The 26,903-nt window shown below is 51.6% G+C and overlaps 34 non-coding genes across 34 annotated transcripts; 15 read left to right on the top strand and 19 right to left on the bottom strand.

Annotated features, from left to right (window-relative positions):
• Nucleotides 1-4: 4 nt before the first annotated feature.
• On the bottom strand, nucleotides 5-86 carry TRNAL-AAG (transfer RNA leucine (anticodon AAG)). Its single transcript has one exon. It is a non-coding gene; the product is annotated as a tRNA-Leu (tRNA).
• A 541-nt stretch (nucleotides 87-627) lies between these two features.
• TRNAD-GUC (transfer RNA aspartic acid (anticodon GUC)) lies at nucleotides 628-699 on the top strand. Its single transcript has one exon. It is a non-coding gene; the product is annotated as a tRNA-Asp (tRNA).
• Nucleotides 700-1,473: 774 nt separating this feature from the next.
• On the bottom strand, nucleotides 1,474-1,555 carry TRNAL-AAG (transfer RNA leucine (anticodon AAG)). The gene has a single exon. It is a non-coding gene; the product is annotated as a tRNA-Leu (tRNA).
• A 541-nt stretch (nucleotides 1,556-2,096) lies between these two features.
• Nucleotides 2,097-2,168, top strand: TRNAD-GUC (transfer RNA aspartic acid (anticodon GUC)). The gene has a single exon. It is a non-coding gene; the product is annotated as a tRNA-Asp (tRNA).
• Nucleotides 2,169-2,942: 774 nt separating this feature from the next.
• On the bottom strand, nucleotides 2,943-3,024 carry TRNAL-AAG (transfer RNA leucine (anticodon AAG)). The gene has a single exon. It is a non-coding gene; the product is annotated as a tRNA-Leu (tRNA).
• Nucleotides 3,025-3,565: 541 nt separating this feature from the next.
• On the top strand, nucleotides 3,566-3,637 carry TRNAD-GUC (transfer RNA aspartic acid (anticodon GUC)). The gene has a single exon. It is a non-coding gene; the product is annotated as a tRNA-Asp (tRNA).
• A 774-nt stretch (nucleotides 3,638-4,411) lies between these two features.
• On the bottom strand, nucleotides 4,412-4,493 carry TRNAL-AAG (transfer RNA leucine (anticodon AAG)). Its single transcript has one exon. It is a non-coding gene; the product is annotated as a tRNA-Leu (tRNA).
• A 541-nt stretch (nucleotides 4,494-5,034) lies between these two features.
• On the top strand, nucleotides 5,035-5,106 carry TRNAD-GUC (transfer RNA aspartic acid (anticodon GUC)). The gene has a single exon. It is a non-coding gene; the product is annotated as a tRNA-Asp (tRNA).
• Nucleotides 5,107-5,880: 774 nt separating this feature from the next.
• TRNAL-AAG (transfer RNA leucine (anticodon AAG)) lies at nucleotides 5,881-5,962 on the bottom strand. The gene has a single exon. It is a non-coding gene; the product is annotated as a tRNA-Leu (tRNA).
• A 541-nt stretch (nucleotides 5,963-6,503) lies between these two features.
• TRNAD-GUC (transfer RNA aspartic acid (anticodon GUC)) lies at nucleotides 6,504-6,575 on the top strand. Its single transcript has one exon. It is a non-coding gene; the product is annotated as a tRNA-Asp (tRNA).
• A 774-nt stretch (nucleotides 6,576-7,349) lies between these two features.
• Nucleotides 7,350-7,431, bottom strand: TRNAL-AAG (transfer RNA leucine (anticodon AAG)). Its single transcript has one exon. It is a non-coding gene; the product is annotated as a tRNA-Leu (tRNA).
• A 1,369-nt stretch (nucleotides 7,432-8,800) lies between these two features.
• TRNAL-AAG (transfer RNA leucine (anticodon AAG)) lies at nucleotides 8,801-8,882 on the bottom strand. Its single transcript has one exon. It is a non-coding gene; the product is annotated as a tRNA-Leu (tRNA).
• A 541-nt stretch (nucleotides 8,883-9,423) lies between these two features.
• On the top strand, nucleotides 9,424-9,495 carry TRNAD-GUC (transfer RNA aspartic acid (anticodon GUC)). The gene has a single exon. It is a non-coding gene; the product is annotated as a tRNA-Asp (tRNA).
• A 774-nt stretch (nucleotides 9,496-10,269) lies between these two features.
• On the bottom strand, nucleotides 10,270-10,351 carry TRNAL-AAG (transfer RNA leucine (anticodon AAG)). Its single transcript has one exon. It is a non-coding gene; the product is annotated as a tRNA-Leu (tRNA).
• A 541-nt stretch (nucleotides 10,352-10,892) lies between these two features.
• On the top strand, nucleotides 10,893-10,964 carry TRNAD-GUC (transfer RNA aspartic acid (anticodon GUC)). The gene has a single exon. It is a non-coding gene; the product is annotated as a tRNA-Asp (tRNA).
• Nucleotides 10,965-11,738: 774 nt separating this feature from the next.
• TRNAL-AAG (transfer RNA leucine (anticodon AAG)) lies at nucleotides 11,739-11,820 on the bottom strand. Its single transcript has one exon. It is a non-coding gene; the product is annotated as a tRNA-Leu (tRNA).
• A 541-nt stretch (nucleotides 11,821-12,361) lies between these two features.
• On the top strand, nucleotides 12,362-12,433 carry TRNAD-GUC (transfer RNA aspartic acid (anticodon GUC)). The gene has a single exon. It is a non-coding gene; the product is annotated as a tRNA-Asp (tRNA).
• Nucleotides 12,434-13,207: 774 nt separating this feature from the next.
• Nucleotides 13,208-13,289, bottom strand: TRNAL-AAG (transfer RNA leucine (anticodon AAG)). Its single transcript has one exon. It is a non-coding gene; the product is annotated as a tRNA-Leu (tRNA).
• A 541-nt stretch (nucleotides 13,290-13,830) lies between these two features.
• Nucleotides 13,831-13,902, top strand: TRNAD-GUC (transfer RNA aspartic acid (anticodon GUC)). Its single transcript has one exon. It is a non-coding gene; the product is annotated as a tRNA-Asp (tRNA).
• A 774-nt stretch (nucleotides 13,903-14,676) lies between these two features.
• TRNAL-AAG (transfer RNA leucine (anticodon AAG)) lies at nucleotides 14,677-14,758 on the bottom strand. Its single transcript has one exon. It is a non-coding gene; the product is annotated as a tRNA-Leu (tRNA).
• Nucleotides 14,759-15,299: 541 nt separating this feature from the next.
• Nucleotides 15,300-15,371, top strand: TRNAD-GUC (transfer RNA aspartic acid (anticodon GUC)). The gene has a single exon. It is a non-coding gene; the product is annotated as a tRNA-Asp (tRNA).
• Nucleotides 15,372-16,145: 774 nt separating this feature from the next.
• TRNAL-AAG (transfer RNA leucine (anticodon AAG)) lies at nucleotides 16,146-16,227 on the bottom strand. The gene has a single exon. It is a non-coding gene; the product is annotated as a tRNA-Leu (tRNA).
• A 1,369-nt stretch (nucleotides 16,228-17,596) lies between these two features.
• On the bottom strand, nucleotides 17,597-17,678 carry TRNAL-AAG (transfer RNA leucine (anticodon AAG)). The gene has a single exon. It is a non-coding gene; the product is annotated as a tRNA-Leu (tRNA).
• Nucleotides 17,679-18,219: 541 nt separating this feature from the next.
• TRNAD-GUC (transfer RNA aspartic acid (anticodon GUC)) lies at nucleotides 18,220-18,291 on the top strand. Its single transcript has one exon. It is a non-coding gene; the product is annotated as a tRNA-Asp (tRNA).
• Nucleotides 18,292-19,065: 774 nt separating this feature from the next.
• On the bottom strand, nucleotides 19,066-19,147 carry TRNAL-AAG (transfer RNA leucine (anticodon AAG)). Its single transcript has one exon. It is a non-coding gene; the product is annotated as a tRNA-Leu (tRNA).
• Nucleotides 19,148-19,688: 541 nt separating this feature from the next.
• On the top strand, nucleotides 19,689-19,760 carry TRNAD-GUC (transfer RNA aspartic acid (anticodon GUC)). The gene has a single exon. It is a non-coding gene; the product is annotated as a tRNA-Asp (tRNA).
• A 774-nt stretch (nucleotides 19,761-20,534) lies between these two features.
• On the bottom strand, nucleotides 20,535-20,616 carry TRNAL-AAG (transfer RNA leucine (anticodon AAG)). Its single transcript has one exon. It is a non-coding gene; the product is annotated as a tRNA-Leu (tRNA).
• Nucleotides 20,617-21,985: 1,369 nt separating this feature from the next.
• On the bottom strand, nucleotides 21,986-22,067 carry TRNAL-AAG (transfer RNA leucine (anticodon AAG)). The gene has a single exon. It is a non-coding gene; the product is annotated as a tRNA-Leu (tRNA).
• A 541-nt stretch (nucleotides 22,068-22,608) lies between these two features.
• Nucleotides 22,609-22,680, top strand: TRNAD-GUC (transfer RNA aspartic acid (anticodon GUC)). Its single transcript has one exon. It is a non-coding gene; the product is annotated as a tRNA-Asp (tRNA).
• A 774-nt stretch (nucleotides 22,681-23,454) lies between these two features.
• On the bottom strand, nucleotides 23,455-23,536 carry TRNAL-AAG (transfer RNA leucine (anticodon AAG)). Its single transcript has one exon. It is a non-coding gene; the product is annotated as a tRNA-Leu (tRNA).
• Nucleotides 23,537-24,077: 541 nt separating this feature from the next.
• Nucleotides 24,078-24,149, top strand: TRNAD-GUC (transfer RNA aspartic acid (anticodon GUC)). The gene has a single exon. It is a non-coding gene; the product is annotated as a tRNA-Asp (tRNA).
• A 774-nt stretch (nucleotides 24,150-24,923) lies between these two features.
• Nucleotides 24,924-25,005, bottom strand: TRNAL-AAG (transfer RNA leucine (anticodon AAG)). Its single transcript has one exon. It is a non-coding gene; the product is annotated as a tRNA-Leu (tRNA).
• Nucleotides 25,006-25,546: 541 nt separating this feature from the next.
• On the top strand, nucleotides 25,547-25,618 carry TRNAD-GUC (transfer RNA aspartic acid (anticodon GUC)). Its single transcript has one exon. It is a non-coding gene; the product is annotated as a tRNA-Asp (tRNA).
• A 774-nt stretch (nucleotides 25,619-26,392) lies between these two features.
• TRNAL-AAG (transfer RNA leucine (anticodon AAG)) lies at nucleotides 26,393-26,474 on the bottom strand. Its single transcript has one exon. It is a non-coding gene; the product is annotated as a tRNA-Leu (tRNA).
• Between the last annotated feature and the right edge of the window lie 429 nt (nucleotides 26,475-26,903).

The following is a 26,903-nucleotide window of genomic DNA, read 5'->3' as shown; positions in this document are numbered from 1 at the left end:
AAAGTGGCAGCGGTGGGATTTGAACCCACGCCTCCGAAGAGACTGGAGCCTTAATCCAGCGCCTTAGACCGCTCGGCCACGCTACCTCCCTGCTAGTCGCCGAAAGCGGAACTTGACCCGTTGCCCGGCCCGCTTTAGTGCTTTGCCTTTTCTCCTTGGAAAGTCTGGAGACAGGCAGTGGAAGGGCAGGCAAACTGTCAGGTGCGCAGAGGAGGGGAGACCATGAGGCAAGGTGGGAGATGGGGGCAAGAAGTGAGAAAAAAACTAATCGCAAGCTAGGGCAGGATTCGGAAAGTGAAGCCGAAAAGGGGCTTAGCATGCAGCCCAGGGGTTTCTTTGACTGTCCTAAGCCCACAGGGACTTTGCCGTCCTCAGCTCATGAGACTTGAGATGGGTAGCTTGATTTGCTGAGGAAATGCGGGATGACAGATTCAACTCTGGAGTCAAACATAGCCCGGAACTATCGCCTTAAACTGAGTTTTAAGCCTGGTGCCGATAAAAAGAAAGAAATTAGCCTTAGATCGGGCAAGCCGTTTGACGGGGGAAAATGAGACCCCCCTAGGCCAGCTAGGTGGTCGCTGGATGCTGTGCAGACATCAGCAGCTGTTCATTTCATGCCCTCACGTCTCCTCGTTAGTATAGTGGTCAGTATCCCCGCCTGTCACGCGGGAGACCGGGGTTCAATTCCCCGACGGGGAGGTTAAACCGTTTCTGGATTTTTTTTAGTTCTTGACAAATATTCTTGAAGATTAGGCTGAGTCAAGTAGGGAATGGGTGCCAAGAACTGACTCTTTAAGAAAAAAGCACCGGCAACGCTAGTCATCGTACAATATTTGTGCACAATTGCTTACATTAGGCGGCCGGTCCACTTTATTGAGTCCCCCTCAGCACCATTTAGTGCTCCTGTTGTCTGCGAAGTCCAAATTGTAACCCTGAATCAGTTCCTCTTCTGACCCTTTGTATCATGTTACATGACGAGTAATGATCACCTGTTAGCTTTATCCCTAATTATAACTCTCACTCTTTCCCTGCATCTAACCCTAGCTCTAATCCCATCATTAACCTCGGTCCGGGCACACGCGTGAACCCCTACTCTCATCTCAGCCTCTCCTGGTGATACATCACACCTGGGATCGTTTGCTCCCTGTGGGCTGTGGGAAATTTGCTACCAGCACGCCCTGGAAGTGGGGCTCATTCCGCTGCAACGGGAGGTCTTCCCAGGACGCGTCACAGCTCAACGCAAGAGCTCCTGGGTTTCGAAGGCTCTTGCAGCAAGCCTTCACAAAGCAGCAGGGAGCGCCGTTCCAGATGGGAAACTTGAGACTGGATGTCCAGAAAAGCAAGACGTCAGAAGCGAAACCTTTTTCCTGCAGGGTGTGGCATACCATCCGCTTGCTCATTGCGACAGAGGTGGCACTAATGAAGGAAGAGGTCAACGTTACGTTCTTCTTTAAAATGCAAGGCCAGGAAAAGTGGCAGCGGTGGGATTTGAACCCACGCCTCCGAAGAGACTGGAGCCTTAATCCAGCGCCTTAGACCGCTCGGCCACGCTACCTCCCTGCTAGTCGCCGAAAGCGGAACTTGACCCGTTGCCCGGCCCGCTTTAGTGCTTTGCCTTTTCTCCTTGGAAAGTCTGGAGACAGGCAGTGGAAGGGCAGGCAAACTGTCAGGTGCGCAGAGGAGGGGAGACCATGAGGCAAGGTGGGAGATGGGGGCAAGAAGTGAGAAAAAAACTAATCGCAAGCTAGGGCAGGATTCGGAAAGTGAAGCCGAAAAGGGGCTTAGCATGCAGCCCAGGGGTTTCTTTGACTGTCCTAAGCCCACAGGGACTTTGCCGTCCTCAGCTCATGAGACTTGAGATGGGTAGCTTGATTTGCTGAGGAAATGCGGGATGACAGATTCAACTCTGGAGTCAAACATAGCCCGGAACTATCGCCTTAAACTGAGTTTTAAGCCTGGTGCCGATAAAAAGAAAGAAATTAGCCTTAGATCGGGCAAGCCGTTTGACGGGGGAAAATGAGACCCCCCTAGGCCAGCTAGGTGGTCGCTGGATGCTGTGCAGACATCAGCAGCTGTTCATTTCATGCCCTCACGTCTCCTCGTTAGTATAGTGGTCAGTATCCCCGCCTGTCACGCGGGAGACCGGGGTTCAATTCCCCGACGGGGAGGTTAAACCGTTTCTGGATTTTTTTTAGTTCTTGACAAATATTCTTGAAGATTAGGCTGAGTCAAGTAGGGAATGGGTGCCAAGAACTGACTCTTTAAGAAAAAAGCACCGGCAACGCTAGTCATCGTACAATATTTGTGCACAATTGCTTACATTAGGCGGCCGGTCCACTTTATTGAGTCCCCCTCAGCACCATTTAGTGCTCCTGTTGTCTGCGAAGTCCAAATTGTAACCCTGAATCAGTTCCTCTTCTGACCCTTTGTATCATGTTACATGACGAGTAATGATCACCTGTTAGCTTTATCCCTAATTATAACTCTCACTCTTTCCCTGCATCTAACCCTAGCTCTAATCCCATCATTAACCTCGGTCCGGGCACACGCGTGAACCCCTACTCTCATCTCAGCCTCTCCTGGTGATACATCACACCTGGGATCGTTTGCTCCCTGTGGGCTGTGGGAAATTTGCTACCAGCACGCCCTGGAAGTGGGGCTCATTCCGCTGCAACGGGAGGTCTTCCCAGGACGCGTCACAGCTCAACGCAAGAGCTCCTGGGTTTCGAAGGCTCTTGCAGCAAGCCTTCACAAAGCAGCAGGGAGCGCCGTTCCAGATGGGAAACTTGAGACTGGATGTCCAGAAAAGCAAGACGTCAGAAGCGAAACCTTTTTCCTGCAGGGTGTGGCATACCATCCGCTTGCTCATTGCGACAGAGGTGGCACTAATGAAGGAAGAGGTCAACGTTACGTTCTTCTTTAAAATGCAAGGCCAGGAAAAGTGGCAGCGGTGGGATTTGAACCCACGCCTCCGAAGAGACTGGAGCCTTAATCCAGCGCCTTAGACCGCTCGGCCACGCTACCTCCCTGCTAGTCGCCGAAAGCGGAACTTGACCCGTTGCCCGGCCCGCTTTAGTGCTTTGCCTTTTCTCCTTGGAAAGTCTGGAGACAGGCAGTGGAAGGGCAGGCAAACTGTCAGGTGCGCAGAGGAGGGGAGACCATGAGGCAAGGTGGGAGATGGGGGCAAGAAGTGAGAAAAAAACTAATCGCAAGCTAGGGCAGGATTCGGAAAGTGAAGCCGAAAAGGGGCTTAGCATGCAGCCCAGGGGTTTCTTTGACTGTCCTAAGCCCACAGGGACTTTGCCGTCCTCAGCTCATGAGACTTGAGATGGGTAGCTTGATTTGCTGAGGAAATGCGGGATGACAGATTCAACTCTGGAGTCAAACATAGCCCGGAACTATCGCCTTAAACTGAGTTTTAAGCCTGGTGCCGATAAAAAGAAAGAAATTAGCCTTAGATCGGGCAAGCCGTTTGACGGGGGAAAATGAGACCCCCCTAGGCCAGCTAGGTGGTCGCTGGATGCTGTGCAGACATCAGCAGCTGTTCATTTCATGCCCTCACGTCTCCTCGTTAGTATAGTGGTCAGTATCCCCGCCTGTCACGCGGGAGACCGGGGTTCAATTCCCCGACGGGGAGGTTAAACTGTTTCTGGATTTTTTTTAGTTCTTGACAAATATTCTTGAAGATTAGGCTGAGTCAAGTAGGGAATGGGTGCCAAGAACTGACTCTTTAAGAAAAAAGCACCGGCAACGCTAGTCATCGTACAATATTTGTGCACAATTGCTTACATTAGGCGGCCGGTCCACTTTATTGAGTCCCCCTCAGCACCATTTAGTGCTCCTGTTGTCTGCGAAGTCCAAATTGTAACCCTGAATCAGTTCCTCTTCTGACCCTTTGTATCATGTTACATGACGAGTAATGATCACCTGTTAGCTTTATCCCTAATTATAACTCTCACTCTTTCCCTGCATCTAACCCTAGCTCTAATCCCATCATTAACCTCGGTCCGGGCACACGCGTGAACCCCTACTCTCATCTCAGCCTCTCCTGGTGATACATCACACCTGGGATCGTTTGCTCCCTGTGGGCTGTGGGAAATTTGCTACCAGCACGCCCTGGAAGTGGGGCTCATTCCGCTGCAACGGGAGGTCTTCCCAGGACGCGTCACAGCTCAACGCAAGAGCTCCTGGGTTTCGAAGGCTCTTGCAGCAAGCCTTCACAAAGCAGCAGGGAGCGCCGTTCCAGATGGGAAACTTGAGACTGGATGTCCAGAAAAGCAAGACGTCAGAAGCGAAACCTTTTTCCTGCAGGGTGTGGCATACCATCCGCTTGCTCATTGCGACAGAGGTGGCACTAATGAAGGAAGAGGTCAACGTTACGTTCTTCTTTAAAATGCAAGGCCAGGAAAAGTGGCAGCGGTGGGATTTGAACCCACGCCTCCGAAGAGACTGGAGCCTTAATCCAGCGCCTTAGACCGCTCGGCCACGCTACCTCCCTGCTAGTCGCCGAAAGCGGAACTTGACCCGTTGCCCGGCCCGCTTTAGTGCTTTGCCTTTTCTCCTTGGAAAGTCTGGAGACAGGCAGTGGAAGGGCAGGCAAACTGTCAGGTGCGCAGAGGAGGGGAGACCATGAGGCAAGGTGGGAGATGGGGGCAAGAAGTGAGAAAAAAACTAATCGCAAGCTAGGGCAGGATTCGGAAAGTGAAGCCGAAAAGGGGCTTAGCATGCAGCCCAGGGGTTTCTTTGACTGTCCTAAGCCCACAGGGACTTTGCCGTCCTCAGCTCATGAGACTTGAGATGGGTAGCTTGATTTGCTGAGGAAATGCGGGATGACAGATTCAACTCTGGAGTCAAACATAGCCCGGAACTATCGCCTTAAACTGAGTTTTAAGCCTGGTGCCGATAAAAAGAAAGAAATTAGCCTTAGATCGGGCAAGCCGTTTGACGGGGGAAAATGAGACCCCCCTAGGCCAGCTAGGTGGTCGCTGGATGCTGTGCAGACATCAGCAGCTGTTCATTTCATGCCCTCACGTCTCCTCGTTAGTATAGTGGTCAGTATCCCCGCCTGTCACGCGGGAGACCGGGGTTCAATTCCCCGACGGGGAGGTAAAACTGTTTCTGGATTTTTTTTAGTTCTTGACAAATATTCTTGAAGATTAGGCTGAGTCAAGTAGGGAATGGGTGCCAAGAACTGACTCTTTAAGAAAAAAGCACCGGCAACGCTAGTCATCGTACAATATTTGTGCACAATTGCTTACATTAGGCGGCCGGTCCACTTTATTGAGTCCCCCTCAGCACCATTTAGTGCTCCTGTTGTCTGCGAAGTCCAAATTGTAACCCTGAATCAGTTCCTCTTCTGACCCTTTGTATCATGTTACATGACGAGTAATGATCACCTGTTAGCTTTATCCCTAATTATAACTCTCACTCTTTCCCTGCATCTAACCCTAGCTCTAATCCCATCATTAACCTCGGTCCGGGCACACGCGTGAACCCCTACTCTCATCTCAGCCTCTCCTGGTGATACATCACACCTGGGATCGTTTGCTCCCTGTGGGCTGTGGGAAATTTGCTACCAGCACGCCCTGGAAGTGGGGCTCATTCCGCTGCAACGGGAGGTCTTCCCAGGACGCGTCACAGCTCAACGCAAGAGCTCCTGGGTTTCGAAGGCTCTTGCAGCAAGCCTTCACAAAGCAGCAGGGAGCGCCGTTCCAGATGGGAAACTTGAGACTGGATGTCCAGAAAAGCAAGACGTCAGAAGCGAAACCTTTTTCCTGCAGGGTGTGGCATACCATCCGCTTGCTCATTGCGACAGAGGTGGCACTAATGAAGGAAGAGGTCAACGTTACGTTCTTCTTTAAAATGCAAGGCCAGGAAAAGTGGCAGCGGTGGGATTTGAACCCACGCCTCCGAAGAGACTGGAGCCTTAATCCAGCGCCTTAGACCGCTCGGCCACGCTACCTCCCTGCTAGTCGCCGAAAGCGGAACTTGACCCGTTGCCCGGCCCGCTTTAGTGCTTTGCCTTTTCTCCTTGGAAAGTCTGGAGACAGGCAGTGGAAGGGCAGGCAAACTGTCAGGTGCGCAGAGGAGGGGAGACCATGAGGCAAGGTGGGAGATGGGGGCAAGAAGTGAGAAAAAAACTAATCGCAAGCTAGGGCAGGATTCGGAAAGTGAAGCCGAAAAGGGGCTTAGCATGCAGCCCAGGGGTTTCTTTGACTGTCCTAAGCCCACAGGGACTTTGCCGTCCTCAGCTCATGAGACTTGAGATGGGTAGCTTGATTTGCTGAGGAAATGCGGGATGACAGATTCAACTCTGGAGTCAAACATAGCCCGGAACTATCGCCTTAAACTGAGTTTTAAGCCTGGTGCCGATAAAAAGAAAGAAATTAGCCTTAGATCGGGCAAGCCGTTTGACGGGGGAAAATGAGACCCCCCTAGGCCAGCTAGGTGGTCGCTGGATGCTGTGCAGACATCAGCAGCTGTTCATTTCATGCCCTCACGTCTCCTCGTTAGTATAGTGGTCAGTATCCCCGCCTGTCACGCGGGAGACCGGGGTTCAATTCCCCGACGGGGAGGTAAAACTGTTTCTGGATTTTTTTTAGTTCTTGACAAATATTCTTGAAGATTAGGCTGAGTCAAGTAGGGAATGGGTGCCAAGAACTGACTCTTTAAGAAAAAAGCACCGGCAACGCTAGTCATCGTACAATATTTGTGCACAATTGCTTACATTAGGCGGCCGGTCCACTTTATTGAGTCCCCCTCAGCACCATTTAGTGCTCCTGTTGTCTGCGAAGTCCAAATTGTAACCCTGAATCAGTTCCTCTTCTGACCCTTTGTATCATGTTACATGACGAGTAATGATCACCTGTTAGCTTTATCCCTAATTATAACTCTCACTCTTTCCCTGCATCTAACCCTAGCTCTAATCCCATCATTAACCTCGGTCCGGGCACACGCGTGAACCCCTACTCTCATCTCAGCCTCTCCTGGTGATACATCACACCTGGGATCGTTTGCTCCCTGTGGGCTGTGGGAAATTTGCTACCAGCACGCCCTGGAAGTGGGGCTCATTCCGCTGCAACGGGAGGTCTTCCCAGGACGCGTCACAGCTCAACGCAAGAGCTCCTGGGTTTCGAAGGCTCTTGCAGCAAGCCTTCACAAAGCAGCAGGGAGCGCCGTTCCAGATGGGAAACTTGAGACTGGATGTCCAGAAAAGCAAGACGTCAGAAGCGAAACCTTTTTCCTGCAGGGTGTGGCATACCATCCGCTTGCTCATTGCGACAGAGGTGGCACTAATGAAGGAAGAGGTCAACGTTACGTTCTTCTTTAAAATGCAAGGCCAGGAAAAGTGGCAGCGGTGGGATTTGAACCCACGCCTCCGAAGAGACTGGAGCCTTAATCCAGCGCCTTAGACCGCTCGGCCACGCTACCTCCCTGCTAGTCGCCGAAAGCGGAACTTGACCCGTTGCCCGGCCCGCTTTAGTGCTTTGCCTTTTCTCCTTGGAAAGTCTGGAGACAGGCAGTGGAAGGGCAGGCAAACTGTCAGGTGCGCAGAGGAGGGGAGACCATGAGGCAAGGTGGGAGATGGGGGCAAGAAGTGAGAAAAAAACTAATCGCAAGCTAGGGCAGGATTCGGAAAGTGAAGCCGAAAAGGGGCTTAGCATGCAGCCCAGGGGTTTCTTTGACTGTCCTAAGCCCACAGGGACTTTGCCGTCCTCAGCTCATGAGACTTGAGATGGGTAGCTTGATTTGCTGAGGAAATGCGGGATGACAGATTCAACTCTGGAGTCAAACATAGCCCGGAACTATCGCCTTAAACTGAGTTTTAAGCCTGGTGCCGATAAAAAGAAAGAAATTAGCCTTAGATCGGGCAAGCCGTTTGACGGGGGAAAATGAGACCCCCCTAGGCCAGCTAGGTGGTCGCTGGATGCTGTGCAGACATCAGCAGCTGTTCATTTCATGCCCTCACGTCTCCTCGTTAGTATAGTGGTCAGTATCCCCGCCTGTCACGCGGGAGACCGGGGAGGTTAAACCGTTTCTGGATTTTTTTTAGTTCTTGACAAATATTCTTGAAGATTAGGCTGAGTCAAGTAGGGAATGGGTGCCAAGAACTGACTCTTTAAGAAAAAAGCACCGGCAACGCTAGTCATCGTACAATATTTGTGCACAATTGCTTACATTAGGCGGCCGGTCCACTTTATTGAGTCCCCCTCAGCACCATTTAGTGCTCCTGTTGTCTGCGAAGTCCAAATTGTAACCCTGAATCAGTTCCTCTTCTGACCCTTTGTATCATGTTACATGACGAGTAATGATCACCTGTTAGCTTTATCCCTAATTATAACTCTCACTCTTTCCCTGCATCTAACCCTAGCTCTAATCCCATCATTAACCTCGGTCCGGGCACACGCGTGAACCCCTACTCTCATCTCAGCCTCTCCTGGTGATACATCACACCTGGGATCGTTTGCTCCCTGTGGGCTGTGGGAAATTTGCTACCAGCACGCCCTGGAAGTGGGGCTCATTCCGCTGCAACGGGAGGTCTTCCCAGGACGCGTCACAGCTCAACGCAAGAGCTCCTGGGTTTCGAAGGCTCTTGCAGCAAGCCTTCACAAAGCAGCAGGGAGCGCCGTTCCAGATGGGAAACTTGAGACTGGATGTCCAGAAAAGCAAGACGTCAGAAGCGAAACCTTTTTCCTGCAGGGTGTGGCATACCATCCGCTTGCTCATTGCGACAGAGGTGGCACTAATGAAGGAAGAGGTCAACGTTACGTTCTTCTTTAAAATGCAAGGCCAGGAAAAGTGGCAGCGGTGGGATTTGAACCCACGCCTCCGAAGAGACTGGAGCCTTAATCCAGCGCCTTAGACCGCTCGGCCACGCTACCTCCCTGCTAGTCGCCGAAAGCGGAACTTGACCCGTTGCCCGGCCCGCTTTAGTGCTTTGCCTTTTCTCCTTGGAAAGTCTGGAGACAGGCAGTGGAAGGGCAGGCAAACTGTCAGGTGCGCAGAGGAGGGGAGACCATGAGGCAAGGTGGGAGATGGGGGCAAGAAGTGAGAAAAAAACTAATCGCAAGCTAGGGCAGGATTCGGAAAGTGAAGCCGAAAAGGGGCTTAGCATGCAGCCCAGGGGTTTCTTTGACTGTCCTAAGCCCACAGGGACTTTGCCGTCCTCAGCTCATGAGACTTGAGATGGGTAGCTTGATTTGCTGAGGAAATGCGGGATGACAGATTCAACTCTGGAGTCAAACATAGCCCGGAACTATCGCCTTAAACTGAGTTTTAAGCCTGGTGCCGATAAAAAGAAAGAAATTAGCCTTAGATCGGGCAAGCCGTTTGACGGGGGAAAATGAGACCCCCCTAGGCCAGCTAGGTGGTCGCTGGATGCTGTGCAGACATCAGCAGCTGTTCATTTCATGCCCTCACGTCTCCTCGTTAGTATAGTGGTCAGTATCCCCGCCTGTCACGCGGGAGACCGGGGTTCAATTCCCCGACGGGGAGGTTAAACCGTTTCTGGATTTTTTTTAGTTCTTGACAAATATTCTTGAAGATTAGGCTGAGTCAAGTAGGGAATGGGTGCCAAGAACTGACTCTTTAAGAAAAAAGCACCGGCAACGCTAGTCATCGTACAATATTTGTGCACAATTGCTTACATTAGGCGGCCGGTCCACTTTATTGAGTCCCCCTCAGCACCATTTAGTGCTCCTGTTGTCTGCGAAGTCCAAATTGTAACCCTGAATCAGTTCCTCTTCTGACCCTTTGTATCATGTTACATGACGAGTAATGATCACCTGTTAGCTTTATCCCTAATTATAACTCTCACTCTTTCCCTGCATCTAACCCTAGCTCTAATCCCATCATTAACCTCGGTCCGGGCACACGCGTGAACCCCTACTCTCATCTCAGCCTCTCCTGGTGATACATCACACCTGGGATCGTTTGCTCCCTGTGGGCTGTGGGAAATTTGCTACCAGCACGCCCTGGAAGTGGGGCTCATTCCGCTGCAACGGGAGGTCTTCCCAGGACGCGTCACAGCTCAACGCAAGAGCTCCTGGGTTTCGAAGGCTCTTGCAGCAAGCCTTCACAAAGCAGCAGGGAGCGCCGTTCCAGATGGGAAACTTGAGACTGGATGTCCAGAAAAGCAAGACGTCAGAAGCGAAACCTTTTTCCTGCAGGGTGTGGCATACCATCCGCTTGCTCATTGCGACAGAGGTGGCACTAATGAAGGAAGAGGTCAACGTTACGTTCTTCTTTAAAATGCAAGGCCAGGAAAAGTGGCAGCGGTGGGATTTGAACCCACGCCTCCGAAGAGACTGGAGCCTTAATCCAGCGCCTTAGACCGCTCGGCCACGCTACCTCCCTGCTAGTCGCCGAAAGCGGAACTTGACCCGTTGCCCGGCCCGCTTTAGTGCTTTGCCTTTTCTCCTTGGAAAGTCTGGAGACAGGCAGTGGAAGGGCAGGCAAACTGTCAGGTGCGCAGAGGAGGGGAGACCATGAGGCAAGGTGGGAGATGGGGGCAAGAAGTGAGAAAAAAACTAATCGCAAGCTAGGGCAGGATTCGGAAAGTGAAGCAGAAAAGGGGCTTAGCATGCAGCCCAGGGGTTTCTTTGACTGTCCTAAGCCCACAGGGACTTTGCCGTCCTCAGCTCATGAGACTTGAGATGGGTAGCTTGATTTGCTGAGGAAATGCGGGATGACAGATTCAACTCTGGAGTCAAACATAGCCCGGAACTATCGCCTTAAACTGAGTTTTAAGCCTGGTGCCGATAAAAAGAAAGAAATTAGCCTTAGATCGGGCAAGCCGTTTGACGGGGGAAAATGAGACCCCCCTAGGCCAGCTAGGTGGTCGCTGGATGCTGTGCAGACATCAGCAGCTGTTCATTTCATGCCCTCACGTCTCCTCGTTAGTATAGTGGTCAGTATCCCCGCCTGTCACGCGGGAGACCGGGGTTCAATTCCCCGACGGGGAGGTTAAACTGTTTCTGGATTTTTTTTAGTTCTTGACAAATATTCTTGAAGATTAGGCTGAGTCAAGTAGGGAATGGGTGCCAAGAACTGACTCTTTAAGAAAAAAGCACCGGCAACGCTAGTCATCGTACAATATTTGTGCACAATTGCTTACATTAGGCGGCCGGTCCACTTTATTGAGTCCCCCTCAGCACCATTTAGTGCTCCTGTTGTCTGCGAAGTCCAAATTGTAACCCTGAATCAGTTCCTCTTCTGACCCTTTGTATCATGTTACATGACGAGTAATGATCACCTGTTAGCTTTATCCCTAATTATAACTCTCACTCTTTCCCTGCATCTAACCCTAGCTCTAATCCCATCATTAACCTCGGTCCGGGCACACGCGTGAACCCCTACTCTCATCTCAGCCTCTCCTGGTGATACATCACACCTGGGATCGTTTGCTCCCTGTGGGCTGTGGGAAATTTGCTACCAGCACGCCCTGGAAGTGGGGCTCATTCCGCTGCAACGGGAGGTCTTCCCAGGACGCGTCACAGCTCAACGCAAGAGCTCCTGGGTTTCGAAGGCTCTTGCAGCAAGCCTTCACAAAGCAGCAGGGAGCGCCGTTCCAGATGGGAAACTTGAGACTGGATGTCCAGAAAAGCAAGACGTCAGAAGCGAAACCTTTTTCCTGCAGGGTGTGGCATACCATCCGCTTGCTCATTGCGACAGAGGTGGCACTAATGAAGGAAGAGGTCAACGTTACGTTCTTCTTTAAAATGCAAGGCCAGGAAAAGTGGCAGCGGTGGGATTTGAACCCACGCCTCCGAAGAGACTGGAGCCTTAATCCAGCGCCTTAGACCGCTCGGCCACGCTACCTCCCTGCTAGTCGCCGAAAGCGGAACTTGACCCGTTGCCCGGCCCGCTTTAGTGCTTTGCCTTTTCTCCTTGGAAAGTCTGGAGACAGGCAGTGGAAGGGCAGGCAAACTGTCAGGTGCGCAGAGGAGGGGAGACCATGAGGCAAGGTGGGAGATGGGGGCAAGAAGTGAGAAAAAAACTAATCGCAAGCTAGGGCAGGATTCGGAAAGTGAAGCCGAAAAGGGGCTTAGCATGCAGCCCAGGGGTTTCTTTGACTGTCCTAAGCCCACAGGGACTTTGCCGTCCTCAGCTCATGAGACTTGAGATGGGTAGCTTGATTTGCTGAGGAAATGCGGGATGACAGATTCAACTCTGGAGTCAAACATAGCCCGGAACTATCGCCTTAAACTGAGTTTTAAGCCTGGTGCCGATAAAAAGAAAGAAATTAGCCTTAGATCGGGCAAGCCGTTTGACGGGGGAAAATGAGACCCCCCTAGGCCAGCTAGGTGGTCGCTGGATGCTGTGCAGACATCAGCAGCTGTTCATTTCATGCCCTCACGTCTCCTCGTTAGTATAGTGGTCAGTATCCCCGCCTGTCACGCGGGAGACCGGGGTTCAATTCCCCGACGGGGAGGTTAAACCGTTTCTGGATTTTTTTTAGTTCTTGACAAATATTCTTGAAGATTAGGCTGAGTCAAGTAGGGAATGGGTGCCAAGAACTGACTCTTTAAGAAAAAAGCACCGGCAACGCTAGTCATCGTACAATATTTGTGCACAATTGCTTACATTAGGCGGCCGGTCCACTTTATTGAGTCCCCCTCAGCACCATTTAGTGCTCCTGTTGTCTGCGAAGTCCAAATTGTAACCCTGAATCAGTTCCTCTTCTGACCCTTTGTATCATGTTACATGACGAGTAATGATCACCTGTTAGCTTTATCCCTAATTATAACTCTCACTCTTTCCCTGCATCTAACCCTAGCTCTAATCCCATCATTAACCTCGGTCCGGGCACACGCGTGAACCCCTACTCTCATCTCAGCCTCTCCTGGTGATACATCACACCTGGGATCGTTTGCTCCCTGTGGGCTGTGGGAAATTTGCTACCAGCACGCCCTGGAAGTGGGGCTCATTCCGCTGCAACGGGAGGTCTTCCCAGGACGCGTCACAGCTCAACGCAAGAGCTCCTGGGTTTCGAAGGCTCTTGCAGCAAGCCTTCACAAAGCAGCAGGGAGCGCCGTTCCAGATGGGAAACTTGAGACTGGATGTCCAGAAAAGCAAGACGTCAGAAGCGAAACCTTTTTCCTGCAGGGTGTGGCATACCATCCGCTTGCTCATTGCGACAGAGGTGGCACTAATGAAGGAAGAGGTCAACGTTACGTTCTTCTTTAAAATGCAAGGCCAGGAAAAGTGGCAGCGGTGGGATTTGAACCCACGCCTCCGAAGAGACTGGAGCCTTAATCCAGCGCCTTAGACCGCTCGGCCACGCTACCTCCCTGCTAGTCGCCGAAAGCGGAACTTGACCCGTTGCCCGGCCCGCTTTAGTGCTTTGCCTTTTCTCCTTGGAAAGTCTGGAGACAGGCAGTGGAAGGGCAGGCAAACTGTCAGGTGCGCAGAGGAGGGGAGACCATGAGGCAAGGTGGGAGATGGGGGCAAGAAGTGAGAAAAAAACTAATCACAAGCTAGGGCAGGATTCGGAAAGTGAAGCCGAAAAGGGGCTTAGCATGCAGCCCAGGGGTTTCTTTGACTGTCCTAAGCCCACAGGGACTTTGCCGTCCTCAGCTCATGAGACTTGAGATGGGTAGCTTGATTTGCTGAGGAAATGCGGGATGACAGATTCAACTCTGGAGTCAAACATAGCCCGGAACTATCGCCTTAAACTGAGTTTTAAGCCTGGTGCCGATAAAAAGAAAGAAATTAGCCTTAGATCGGGCAAGCCGTTTGACGGGGGAAAATGAGACCCCCCTAGGCCAGCTAGGTGGTCGCTGGATGCTGTGCAGACATCAGCAGCTGTTCATTTCATGCCCTCACGTCTCCTCGTTAGTATAGTGGTCAGTATCCCCGCCTGTCACGCGGGAGACCGGGGTTCAATTCCCCGACGGGGAGGTTAAACCGTTTCTGGATTTTTTTTAGTTCTTGACAAATATTCTTGAAGATTAGGCTGAGTCAAGTAGGGAATGGGTGCCAAGAACTGACTCTTTAAGAAAAAAGCACCGGCAACGCTAGTCATCGTACAATATTTGTGCACAATTGCTTACATTAGGCGGCCGGTCCACTTTATTGAGTCCCCCTCAGCACCATTTAGTGCTCCTGTTGTCTGCGAAGTCCAAATTGTAACCCTGAATCAGTTCCTCTTCTGACCCTTTGTATCATGTTACATGACGAGTAATGATCACCTGTTAGCTTTATCCCTAATTATAACTCTCACTCTTTCCCTGCATCTAACCCTAGCTCTAATCCCATCATTAACCTCGGTCCGGGCACACGCGTGAACCCCTACTCTCATCTCAGCCTCTCCTGGTGATACATCACACCTGGGATCGTTTGCTCCCTGTGGGCTGTGGGAAATTTGCTACCAGCACGCCCTGGAAGTGGGGCTCATTCCGCTGCAACGGGAGGTCTTCCCAGGACGCGTCACAGCTCAACGCAAGAGCTCCTGGGTTTCGAAGGCTCTTGCAGCAAGCCTTCACAAAGCAGCAGGGAGCGCCGTTCCAGATGGGAAACTTGAGACTGGATGTCCAGAAAAGCAAGACGTCAGAAGCGAAACCTTTTTCCTGCAGGGTGTGGCATACCATCCGCTTGCTCATTGCGACAGAGGTGGCACTAATGAAGGAAGAGGTCAACGTTACGTTCTTCTTTAAAATGCAAGGCCAGGAAAAGTGGCAGCGGTGGGATTTGAACCCACGCCTCCGAAGAGACTGGAGCCTTAATCCAGCGCCTTAGACCGCTCGGCCACGCTACCTCCCTGCTAGTCGCCGAAAGCGGAACTTGACCCGTTGCCCGGCCCGCTTTAGTGCTTTGCCTTTTCTCCTTGGAAAGTCTGGAGACAGGCAGTGGAAGGGCAGGCAAACTGTCAGGTGCGCAGAGGAGGGGAGACCATGAGGCAAGGTGGGAGATGGGGGCAAGAAGTGAGAAAAAAACTAATCGCAAGCTAGGGCAGGATTCGGAAAGTGAAGCCGAAAAGGGGCTTAGCATGCAGCCCAGGGGTTTCTTTGACTGTCCTAAGCCCACAGGGACTTTGCCGTCCTCAGCTCATGAGACTTGAGATGGGTAGCTTGATTTGCTGAGGAAATGCGGGATGACAGATTCAACTCTGGAGTCAAACATAGCCCGGAACTATCGCCTTAAACTGAGTTTTAAGCCTGGTGCCGATAAAAAGAAAGAAATTAGCCTTAGATCGGGCAAGCCGTTTGACGGGGGAAAATGAGACCCCCCTAGGCCAGCTAGGTGGTCGCTGGATGCTGTGCAGACATCAGCAGCTGTTCATTTCATGCCCTCACGTCTCCTCGTTAGTATAGTGGTCAGTATCCCCGCCTGTCACGCGGGAGACCGGGGTTCAATTCCCCGACGGGGAGGTTAAACTGTTTCTGGATTTTTTTTAGTTCTTGACAAATATTCTTGAAGATTAGGCTGAGTCAAGTAGGGAATGGGTGCCAAGAACTGACTCTTTAAGAAAAAAGCACCGGCAACGCTAGTCATCGTACAATATTTGTGCACAATTGCTTACATTAGGCGGCCGGTCCACTTTATTGAGTCCCCCTCAGCACCATTTAGTGCTCCTGTTGTCTGCGAAGTCCAAATTGTAACCCTGAATCAGTTCCTCTTCTGACCCTTTGTATCATGTTACATGACGAGTAATGATCACCTGTTAGCTTTATCCCTAATTATAACTCTCACTCTTTCCCTGCATCTAACCCTAGCTCTAATCCCATCATTAACCTCGGTCCGGGCACACGCGTGAACCCCTACTCTCATCTCAGCCTCTCCTGGTGATACATCACACCTGGGATCGTTTGCTCCCTGTGGGCTGTGGGAAATTTGCTACCAGCACGCCCTGGAAGTGGGGCTCATTCCGCTGCAACGGGAGGTCTTCCCAGGACGCGTCACAGCTCAACGCAAGAGCTCCTGGGTTTCGAAGGCTCTTGCAGCAAGCCTTCACAAAGCAGCAGGGAGCGCCGTTCCAGATGGGAAACTTGAGACTGGATGTCCAGAAAAGCAAGACGTCAGAAGCGAAACCTTTTTCCTGCAGGGTGTGGCATACCATCCGCTTGCTCATTGCGACAGAGGTGGCACTAATGAAGGAAGAGGTCAACGTTACGTTCTTCTTTAAAATGCAAGGCCAGGAAAAGTGGCAGCGGTGGGATTTGAACCCACGCCTCCGAAGAGACTGGAGCCTTAATCCAGCGCCTTAGACCGCTCGGCCACGCTACCTCCCTGCTAGTCGCCGAAAGCGGAACTTGACCCGTTGCCCGGCCCGCTTTAGTGCTTTGCCTTTTCTCCTTGGAAAGTCTGGAGACAGGCAGTGGAAGGGCAGGCAAACTGTCAGGTGCGCAGAGGAGGGGAGACCATGAGGCAAGGTGGGAGATGGGGGCAAGAAGTGAGAAAAAAACTAATCGCAAGCTAGGGCAGGATTCGGAAAGTGAAGCCGAAAAGGGGCTTAGCATGCAGCCCAGGGGTTTCTTTGACTGTCCTAAGCCCACAGGGACTTTGCCGTCCTCAGCTCATGAGACTTGAGATGGGTAGCTTGATTTGCTGAGGAAATGCGGGATGACAGATTCAACTCTGGAGTCAAACATAGCCCGGAACTATCGCCTTAAACTGAGTTTTAAGCCTGGTGCCGATAAAAAGAAAGAAATTAGCCTTAGATCGGGCAAGCCGTTTGACGGGGGAAAATGAGACCCCCCTAGGCCAGCTAGGTGGTCGCTGGATGCTGTGCAGACATCAGCAGCTGTTCATTTCATGCCCTCACGTCTCCTCGTTAGTATAGTGGTCAGTATCCCCGCCTGTCACGCGGGAGACCGGGGAGGTTAAACCGTTTCTGGATTTTTTTTAGTTCTTGACAAATATTCTTGAAGATTAGGCTGAGTCAAGTAGGGAATGGGTGCCAAGAACTGACTCTTTAAGAAAAAAGCACCGGCAACGCTAGTCATCGTACAATATTTGTGCACAATTGCTTACATTAGGCGGCCGGTCCACTTTATTGAGTCCCCCTCAGCACCATTTAGTGCTCCTGTTGTCTGCGAAGTCCAAATTGTAACCCTGAATCAGTTCCTCTTCTGACCCTTTGTATCATGTTACATGACGAGTAATGATCACCTGTTAGCTTTATCCCTAATTATAACTCTCACTCTTTCCCTGCATCTAACCCTAGCTCTAATCCCATCATTAACCTCGGTCCGGGCACACGCGTGAACCCCTACTCTCATCTCAGCCTCTCCTGGTGATACATCACACCTGGGATCGTTTGCTCCCTGTGGGCTGTGGGAAATTTGCTACCAGCACGCCCTGGAAGTGGGGCTCATTCCGCTGCAACGGGAGGTCTTCCCAGGACGCGTCACAGCTCAACGCAAGAGCTCCTGGGTTTCGAAGGCTCTTGCAGCAAGCCTTCACAAAGCAGCAGGGAGCGCCGTTCCAGATGGGAAACTTGAGACTGGATGTCCAGAAAAGCAAGACGTCAGAAGCGAAACCTTTTTCCTGCAGGGTGTGGCATACCATCCGCTTGCTCATTGCGACAGAGGTGGCACTAATGAAGGAAGAGGTCAACGTTACGTTCTTCTTTAAAATGCAAGGCCAGGAAAAGTGGCAGCGGTGGGATTTGAACCCACGCCTCCGAAGAGACTGGAGCCTTAATCCAGCGCCTTAGACCGCTCGGCCACGCTACCTCCCTGCTAGTCGCCGAAAGCGGAACTTGACCCGTTGCCCGGCCCGCTTTAGTGCTTTGCCTTTTCTCCTTGGAAAGTCTGGAGACAGGCAGTGGAAGGGCAGGCAAACTGTCAGGTGCGCAGAGGAGGGGAGACCATGAGGCAAGGTGGGAGATGGGGGCAAGAAGTGAGAAAAAAACTAATCGCAAGCTAGGGCAGGATTCGGAAAGTGAAGCCGAAAAGGGGCTTAGCATGCAGCCCAGGGGTTTCTTTGACTGTCCTAAGCCCACAGGGACTTTGCCGTCCTCAGCTCATGAGACTTGAGATGGGTAGCTTGATTTGCTGAGGAAATGCGGGATGACAGATTCAACTCTGGAGTCAAACATAGCCCGGAACTATCGCCTTAAACTGAGTTTTAAGCCTGGTGCCGATAAAAAGAAAGAAATTAGCCTTAGATCGGGCAAGCCGTTTGACGGGGGAAAATGAGACCCCCCTAGGCCAGCTAGGTGGTCGCTGGATGCTGTGCAGACATCAGCAGCTGTTCATTTCATGCCCTCACGTCTCCTCGTTAGTATAGTGGTCAGTATCCCCGCCTGTCACGCGGGAGACCGGGGTTCAATTCCCCGACGGGGAGGTTAAACCGTTTCTGGATTTTTTTTAGTTCTTGACAAATATTCTTGAAGATTAGGCTGAGTCAAGTAGGGAATGGGTGCCAAGAACTGACTCTTTAAGAAAAAAGCACCGGCAACGCTAGTCATCGTACAATATTTGTGCACAATTGCTTACATTAGGCGGCCGGTCCACTTTATTGAGTCCCCCTCAGCACCATTTAGTGCTCCTGTTGTCTGCGAAGTCCAAATTGTAACCCTGAATCAGTTCCTCTTCTGACCCTTTGTATCATGTTACATGACGAGTAATGATCACCTGTTAGCTTTATCCCTAATTATAACTCTCACTCTTTCCCTGCATCTAACCCTAGCTCTAATCCCATCATTAACCTCGGTCCGGGCACACGCGTGAACCCCTACTCTCATCTCAGCCTCTCCTGGTGATACATCACACCTGGGATCGTTTGCTCCCTGTGGGCTGTGGGAAATTTGCTACCAGCACGCCCTGGAAGTGGGGCTCATTCCGCTGCAACGGGAGGTCTTCCCAGGACGCGTCACAGCTCAACGCAAGAGCTCCTGGGTTTCGAAGGCTCTTGCAGCAAGCCTTCACAAAGCAGCAGGGAGCGCCGTTCCAGATGGGAAACTTGAGACTGGATGTCCAGAAAAGCAAGACGTCAGAAGCGAAACCTTTTTCCTGCAGGGTGTGGCATACCATCCGCTTGCTCATTGCGACAGAGGTGGCACTAATGAAGGAAGAGGTCAACGTTACGTTCTTCTTTAAAATGCAAGGCCAGGAAAAGTGGCAGCGGTGGGATTTGAACCCACGCCTCCGAAGAGACTGGAGCCTTAATCCAGCGCCTTAGACCGCTCGGCCACGCTACCTCCCTGCTAGTCGCCGAAAGCGGAACTTGACCCGTTGCCCGGCCCGCTTTAGTGCTTTGCCTTTTCTCCTTGGAAAGTCTGGAGACAGGCAGTGGAAGGGCAGGCAAACTGTCAGGTGCGCAGAGGAGGGGAGACCATGAGGCAAGGTGGGAGATGGGGGCAAGAAGTGAGAAAAAAACTAATCGCAAGCTAGGGCAGGATTCGGAAAGTGAAGCCGAAAAGGGGCTTAGCATGCAGCCCAGGGGTTTCTTTGACTGTCCTAAGCCCACAGGGACTTTGCCGTCCTCAGCTCATGAGACTTGAGATGGGTAGCTTGATTTGCTGAGGAAATGCGGGATGACAGATTCAACTCTGGAGTCAAACATAGCCCGGAACTATCGCCTTAAACTGAGTTTTAAGCCTGGTGCCGATAAAAAGAAAGAAATTAGCCTTAGATCGGGCAAGCCGTTTGACGGGGGAAAATGAGACCCCCCTAGGCCAGCTAGGTGGTCGCTGGATGCTGTGCAGACATCAGCAGCTGTTCATTTCATGCCCTCACGTCTCCTCGTTAGTATAGTGGTCAGTATCCCCGCCTGTCACGCGGGAGACCGGGGTTCAATTCCCCGACGGGGAGGTTAAACTGTTTCTGGATTTTTTTTAGTTCTTGACAAATATTCTTGAAGATTAGGCTGAGTCAAGTAGGGAATGGGTGCCAAGAACTGACTCTTTAAGAAAAAAGCACCGGCAACGCTAGTCATCGTACAATATTTGTGCACAATTGCTTACATTAGGCGGCCGGTCCACTTTATTGAGTCCCCCTCAGCACCATTTAGTGCTCCTGTTGTCTGCGAAGTCCAAATTGTAACCCTGAATCAGTTCCTCTTCTGACCCTTTGTATCATGTTACATGACGAGTAATGATCACCTGTTAGCTTTATCCCTAATTATAACTCTCACTCTTTCCCTGCATCTAACCCTAGCTCTAATCCCATCATTAACCTCGGTCCGGGCACACGCGTGAACCCCTACTCTCATCTCAGCCTCTCCTGGTGATACATCACACCTGGGATCGTTTGCTCCCTGTGGGCTGTGGGAAATTTGCTACCAGCACGCCCTGGAAGTGGGGCTCATTCCGCTGCAACGGGAGGTCTTCCCAGGACGCGTCACAGCTCAACGCAAGAGCTCCTGGGTTTCGAAGGCTCTTGCAGCAAGCCTTCACAAAGCAGCAGGGAGCGCCGTTCCAGATGGGAAACTTGAGACTGGATGTCCAGAAAAGCAAGACGTCAGAAGCGAAACCTTTTTCCTGCAGGGTGTGGCATACCATCCGCTTGCTCATTGCGACAGAGGTGGCACTAATGAAGGAAGAGGTCAACGTTACGTTCTTCTTTAAAATGCAAGGCCAGGAAAAGTGGCAGCGGTGGGATTTGAACCCACGCCTCCGAAGAGACTGGAGCCTTAATCCAGCGCCTTAGACCGCTCGGCCACGCTACCTCCCTGCTAGTCGCCGAAAGCGGAACTTGACCCGTTGCCCGGCCCGCTTTAGTGCTTTGCCTTTTCTCCTTGGAAAGTCTGGAGACAGGCAGTGGAAGGGCAGGCAAACTGTCAGGTGCGCAGAGGAGGGGAGACCATGAGGCAAGGTGGGAGATGGGGGCAAGAAGTGAGAAAAAAACTAATCGCAAGCTAGGGCAGGATTCGGAAAGTGAAGCCGAAAAGGGGCTTAGCATGCAGCCCAGGGGTTTCTTTGACTGTCCTAAGCCCACAGGGACTTTGCCGTCCTCAGCTCATGAGACTTGAGATGGGTAGCTTGATTTGCTGAGGAAATGCGGGATGACAGATTCAACTCTGGAGTCAAACATAGCCCGGAACTATCGCCTTAAACTGAGTTTTAAGCCTGGTGCCGATAAAAAGAAAGAAATTAGCCTTAGATCGGGCAAGCCGTTTGACGGGGGAAAATGAGACCCCCCTAGGCCAGCTAGGTGGTCGCTGGATGCTGTGCAGACATCAGCAGCTGTTCATTTCATGCCCTCACGTCTCCTCGTTAGTATAGTGGTCAGTATCCCCGCCTGTCACGCGGGAGACCGGGGAGGTTAAACCGTTTCTGGATTTTTTTTAGTTCTTGACAAATATTCTTGAAGATTAGGCTGAGTCAAGTAGGGAATGGGTGCCAAGAACTGACTCTTTAAGAAAAAAGCACCGGCAACGCTAGTCATCGTACAATATTTGTGCACAATTGCTTACATTAGGCGGCCGGTCCACTTTATTGAGTCCCCCTCAGCACCATTTAGTGCTCCTGTTGTCTGCGAAGTCCAAATTGTAACCCTGAATCAGTTCCTCTTCTGACCCTTTGTATCATGTTACATGACGAGTAATGATCACCTGTTAGCTTTATCCCTAATTATAACTCTCACTCTTTCCCTGCATCTAACCCTAGCTCTAATCCCATCATTAACCTCGGTCCGGGCACACGCGTGAACCCCTACTCTCATCTCAGCCTCTCCTGGTGATACATCACACCTGGGATCGTTTGCTCCCTGTGGGCTGTGGGAAATTTGCTACCAGCACGCCCTGGAAGTGGGGCTCATTCCGCTGCAACGGGAGGTCTTCCCAGGACGCGTCACAGCTCAACGCAAGAGCTCCTGGGTTTCGAAGGCTCTTGCAGCAAGCCTTCACAAAGCAGCAGGGAGCGCCGTTCCAGATGGGAAACTTGAGACTGGATGTCCAGAAAAGCAAGACGTCAGAAGCGAAACCTTTTTCCTGCAGGGTGTGGCATACCATCCGCTTGCTCATTGCGACAGAGGTGGCACTAATGAAGGAAGAGGTCAACGTTACGTTCTTCTTTAAAATGCAAGGCCAGGAAAAGTGGCAGCGGTGGGATTTGAACCCACGCCTCCGAAGAGACTGGAGCCTTAATCCAGCGCCTTAGACCGCTCGGCCACGCTACCTCCCTGCTAGTCGCCGAAAGCGGAACTTGACCCGTTGCCCGGCCCGCTTTAGTGCTTTGCCTTTTCTCCTTGGAAAGTCTGGAGACAGGCAGTGGAAGGGCAGGCAAACTGTCAGGTGCGCAGAGGAGGGGAGACCATGAGGCAAGGTGGGAGATGGGGGCAAGAAGTGAGAAAAAAACTAATCGCAAGCTAGGGCAGGATTCGGAAAGTGAAGCCGAAAAGGGGCTTAGCATGCAGCCCAGGGGTTTCTTTGACTGTCCTAAGCCCACAGGGACTTTGCCGTCCTCAGCTCATGAGACTTGAGATGGGTAGCTTGATTTGCTGAGGAAATGCGGGATGACAGATTCAACTCTGGAGTCAAACATAGCCCGGAACTATCGCCTTAAACTGAGTTTTAAGCCTGGTGCCGATAAAAAGAAAGAAATTAGCCTTAGATCGGGCAAGCCGTTTGACGGGGGAAAATGAGACCCCCCTAGGCCAGCTAGGTGGTCGCTGGATGCTGTGCAGACATCAGCAGCTGTTCATTTCATGCCCTCACGTCTCCTCGTTAGTATAGTGGTCAGTATCCCCGCCTGTCACGCGGGAGACCGGGGTTCAATTCCCCGACGGGGAGGTTAAACCGTTTCTGGATTTTTTTTAGTTCTTGACAAATATTCTTGAAGATTAGGCTGAGTCAAGTAGGGAATGGGTGCCAAGAACTGACTCTTTAAGAAAAAAGCACCGGCAACGCTAGTCATCGTACAATATTTGTGCACAATTGCTTACATTAGGCGGCCGGTCCACTTTATTGAGTCCCCCTCAGCACCATTTAGTGCTCCTGTTGTCTGCGAAGTCCAAATTGTAACCCTGAATCAGTTCCTCTTCTGACCCTTTGTATCATGTTACATGACGAGTAATGATCACCTGTTAGCTTTATCCCTAATTATAACTCTCACTCTTTCCCTGCATCTAACCCTAGCTCTAATCCCATCATTAACCTCGGTCCGGGCACACGCGTGAACCCCTACTCTCATCTCAGCCTCTCCTGGTGATACATCACACCTGGGATCGTTTGCTCCCTGTGGGCTGTGGGAAATTTGCTACCAGCACGCCCTGGAAGTGGGGCTCATTCCGCTGCAACGGGAGGTCTTCCCAGGACGCGTCACAGCTCAACGCAAGAGCTCCTGGGTTTCGAAGGCTCTTGCAGCAAGCCTTCACAAAGCAGCAGGGAGCGCCGTTCCAGATGGGAAACTTGAGACTGGATGTCCAGAAAAGCAAGACGTCAGAAGCGAAACCTTTTTCCTGCAGGGTGTGGCATACCATCCGCTTGCTCATTGCGACAGAGGTGGCACTAATGAAGGAAGAGGTCAACGTTACGTTCTTCTTTAAAATGCAAGGCCAGGAAAAGTGGCAGCGGTGGGATTTGAACCCACGCCTCCGAAGAGACTGGAGCCTTAATCCAGCGCCTTAGACCGCTCGGCCACGCTACCTCCCTGCTAGTCGCCGAAAGCGGAACTTGACCCGTTGCCCGGCCCGCTTTAGTGCTTTGCCTTTTCTCCTTGGAAAGTCTGGAGACAGGCAGTGGAAGGGCAGGCAAACTGTCAGGTGCGCAGAGGAGGGGAGACCATGAGGCAAGGTGGGAGATGGGGGCAAGAAGTGAGAAAAAAACTAATCGCAAGCTAGGGCAGGATTCGGAAAGTGAAGCCGAAAAGGGGCTTAGCATGCAGCCCAGGGGTTTCTTTGACTGTCCTAAGCCCACAGGGACTTTGCCGTCCTCAGCTCATGAGACTTGAGATGGGTAGCTTGATTTGCTGAGGAAATGCGGGATGACAGATTCAACTCTGGAGTCAAACATAGCCCGGAACTATCGCCTTAAACTGAGTTTTAAGCCTGGTGCCGATAAAAAGAAAGAAATTAGCCTTAGATCGGGCAAGCCGTTTGACGGGGGAAAATGAGACCCCCCTAGGCCAGCTAGGTGGTCGCTGGATGCTGTGCAGACATCAGCAGCTGTTCATTTCATGCCCTCACGTCTCCTCGTTAGTATAGTGGTCAGTATCCCCGCCTGTCACGCGGGAGACCGGGGTTCAATTCCCCGACGGGGAGGTTAAACCGTTTCTGGATTTTTTTTAGTTCTTGACAAATATTCTTGAAGATTAGGCTGAGTCAAGTAGGGAATGGGTGCCAAGAACTGACTCTTTAAGAAAAAAGCACCGGCAACGCTAGTCATCGTACAATATTTGTGCACAATTGCTTACATTAGGCGGCCGGTCCACTTTATTGAGTCCCCCTCAGCACCATTTAGTGCTCCTGTTGTCTGCGAAGTCCAAATTGTAACCCTGAATCAGTTCCTCTTCTGACCCTTTGTATCATGTTACATGACGAGTAATGATCACCTGTTAGCTTTATCCCTAATTATAACTCTCACTCTTTCCCTGCATCTAACCCTAGCTCTAATCCCATCATTAACCTCGGTCCGGGCACACGCGTGAACCCCTACTCTCATCTCAGCCTCTCCTGGTGATACATCACACCTGGGATCGTTTGCTCCCTGTGGGCTGTGGGAAATTTGCTACCAGCACGCCCTGGAAGTGGGGCTCATTCCGCTGCAACGGGAGGTCTTCCCAGGACGCGTCACAGCTCAACGCAAGAGCTCCTGGGTTTCGAAGGCTCTTGCAGCAAGCCTTCACAAAGCAGCAGGGAGCGCCGTTCCAGATGGGAAACTTGAGACTGGATGTCCAGAAAAGCAAGACGTCAGAAGCGAAACCTTTTTCCTGCAGGGTGTGGCATACCATCCGCTTGCTCATTGCGACAGAGGTGGCACTAATGAAGGAAGAGGTCAACGTTACGTTCTTCTTTAAAATGCAAGGCCAGGAAAAGTGGCAGCGGTGGGATTTGAACCCACGCCTCCGAAGAGACTGGAGCCTTAATCCAGCGCCTTAGACCGCTCGGCCACGCTACCTCCCTGCTAGTCGCCGAAAGCGGAACTTGACCCGTTGCCCGGCCCGCTTTAGTGCTTTGCCTTTTCTCCTTGGAAAGTCTGGAGACAGGCAGTGGAAGGGCAGGCAAACTGTCAGGTGCGCAGAGGAGGGGAGACCATGAGGCAAGGTGGGAGATGGGGGCAAGAAGTGAGAAAAAAACTAATCGCAAGCTAGGGCAGGATTCGGAAAGTGAAGCCGAAAAGGGGCTTAGCATGCAGCCCAGGGGTTTCTTTGACTGTCCTAAGCCCACAGGGACTTTGCCGTCCTCAGCTCATGAGACTTGAGATGGGTAGCTTGATTTGCTGAGGAAATGCGGGATGACAGATTCAACTCTGGAGTCAAACATAGCCCGGAACTATCGCCTTAAACTGAGTTTTAAGCCTGGTGCCGATAAAAAGAAAGAAATTAGCCTTAGATCGGGCAAGCCGTTTGACGGGGGAAAATGAGACCCCCCTAGGCCAGCTAGGTGGTCGCTGGATGCTGTGCAGACATCAGCAGCTGTTCATTTCATGCCCTCACGTCTCCTCGTTAGTATAGTGGTCAGTATCCCCGCCTGTCACGCGGGAGACCGGGGTTCAATTCCCCGACGGGGAGGTTAAACCGTTTCTGGATTTTTTTTAGTTCTTGACAAATATTCTTGAAGATTAGGCTGAGTCAAGTAGGGAATGGGTGCCAAGAACTGACTCTTTAAGAAAAAAGCACCGGCAACGCTAGTCATCGTACAATATTTGTGCACAATTGCTTACATTAGGCGGCCGGTCCACTTTATTGAGTCCCCCTCAGCACCATTTAGTGCTCCTGTTGTCTGCGAAGTCCAAATTGTAACCCTGAATCAGTTCCTCTTCTGACCCTTTGTATCATGTTACATGACGAGTAATGATCACCTGTTAGCTTTATCCCTAATTATAACTCTCACTCTTTCCCTGCATCTAACCCTAGCTCTAATCCCATCATTAACCTCGGTCCGGGCACACGCGTGAACCCCTACTCTCATCTCAGCCTCTCCTGGTGATACATCACACCTGGGATCGTTTGCTCCCTGTGGGCTGTGGGAAATTTGCTACCAGCACGCCCTGGAAGTGGGGCTCATTCCGCTGCAACGGGAGGTCTTCCCAGGACGCGTCACAGCTCAACGCAAGAGCTCCTGGGTTTCGAAGGCTCTTGCAGCAAGCCTTCACAAAGCAGCAGGGAGCGCCGTTCCAGATGGGAAACTTGAGACTGGATGTCCAGAAAAGCAAGACGTCAGAAGCGAAACCTTTTTCCTGCAGGGTGTGGCATACCATCCGCTTGCTCATTGCGACAGAGGTGGCACTAATGAAGGAAGAGGTCAACGTTACGTTCTTCTTTAAAATGCAAGGCCAGGAAAAGTGGCAGCGGTGGGATTTGAACCCACGCCTCCGAAGAGACTGGAGCCTTAATCCAGCGCCTTAGACCGCTCGGCCACGCTACCTCCCTGCTAGTCGCCGAAAGCGGAACTTGACCCGTTGCCCGGCCCGCTTTAGTGCTTTGCCTTTTCTCCTTGGAAAGTCTGGAGACAGGCAGTGGAAGGGCAGGCAAACTGTCAGGTGCGCAGAGGAGGGGAGACCATGAGGCAAGGTGGGAGATGGGGGCAAGAAGTGAGAAAAAAACTAATCGCAAGCTAGGGCAGGATTCGGAAAGTGAAGCCGAAAAGGGGCTTAGCATGCAGCCCAGGGGTTTCTTTGACTGTCCTAAGCCCACAGGGACTTTGCCGTCCTCAGCTCATGAGACTTGAGATGGGTAGCTTGATTTGCTGAGGAAATGCGGGATGACAGATTCAACTCTGGAGTCAAACATAGCCCGGAACTATCGCCTTAAACTGAGTTTTAAGCCTGGTGCCGATAAAAAGAAAGAAATTAGC

Source organism: Ambystoma mexicanum, unplaced genomic scaffold (genome assembly GCF_040938575.1).
Source record: "Ambystoma mexicanum isolate Mex_15411 unplaced genomic scaffold, UKY_AmexF1_1 Mex_scaf20, whole genome shotgun sequence".
Lineage (NCBI taxonomy): Eukaryota > Metazoa > Chordata > Amphibia > Caudata > Ambystomatidae > Ambystoma > Ambystoma mexicanum.
Note: the sequence above shows the minus strand (reverse complement) of the source record. Positions and strands in the feature narration are given on the sequence as shown.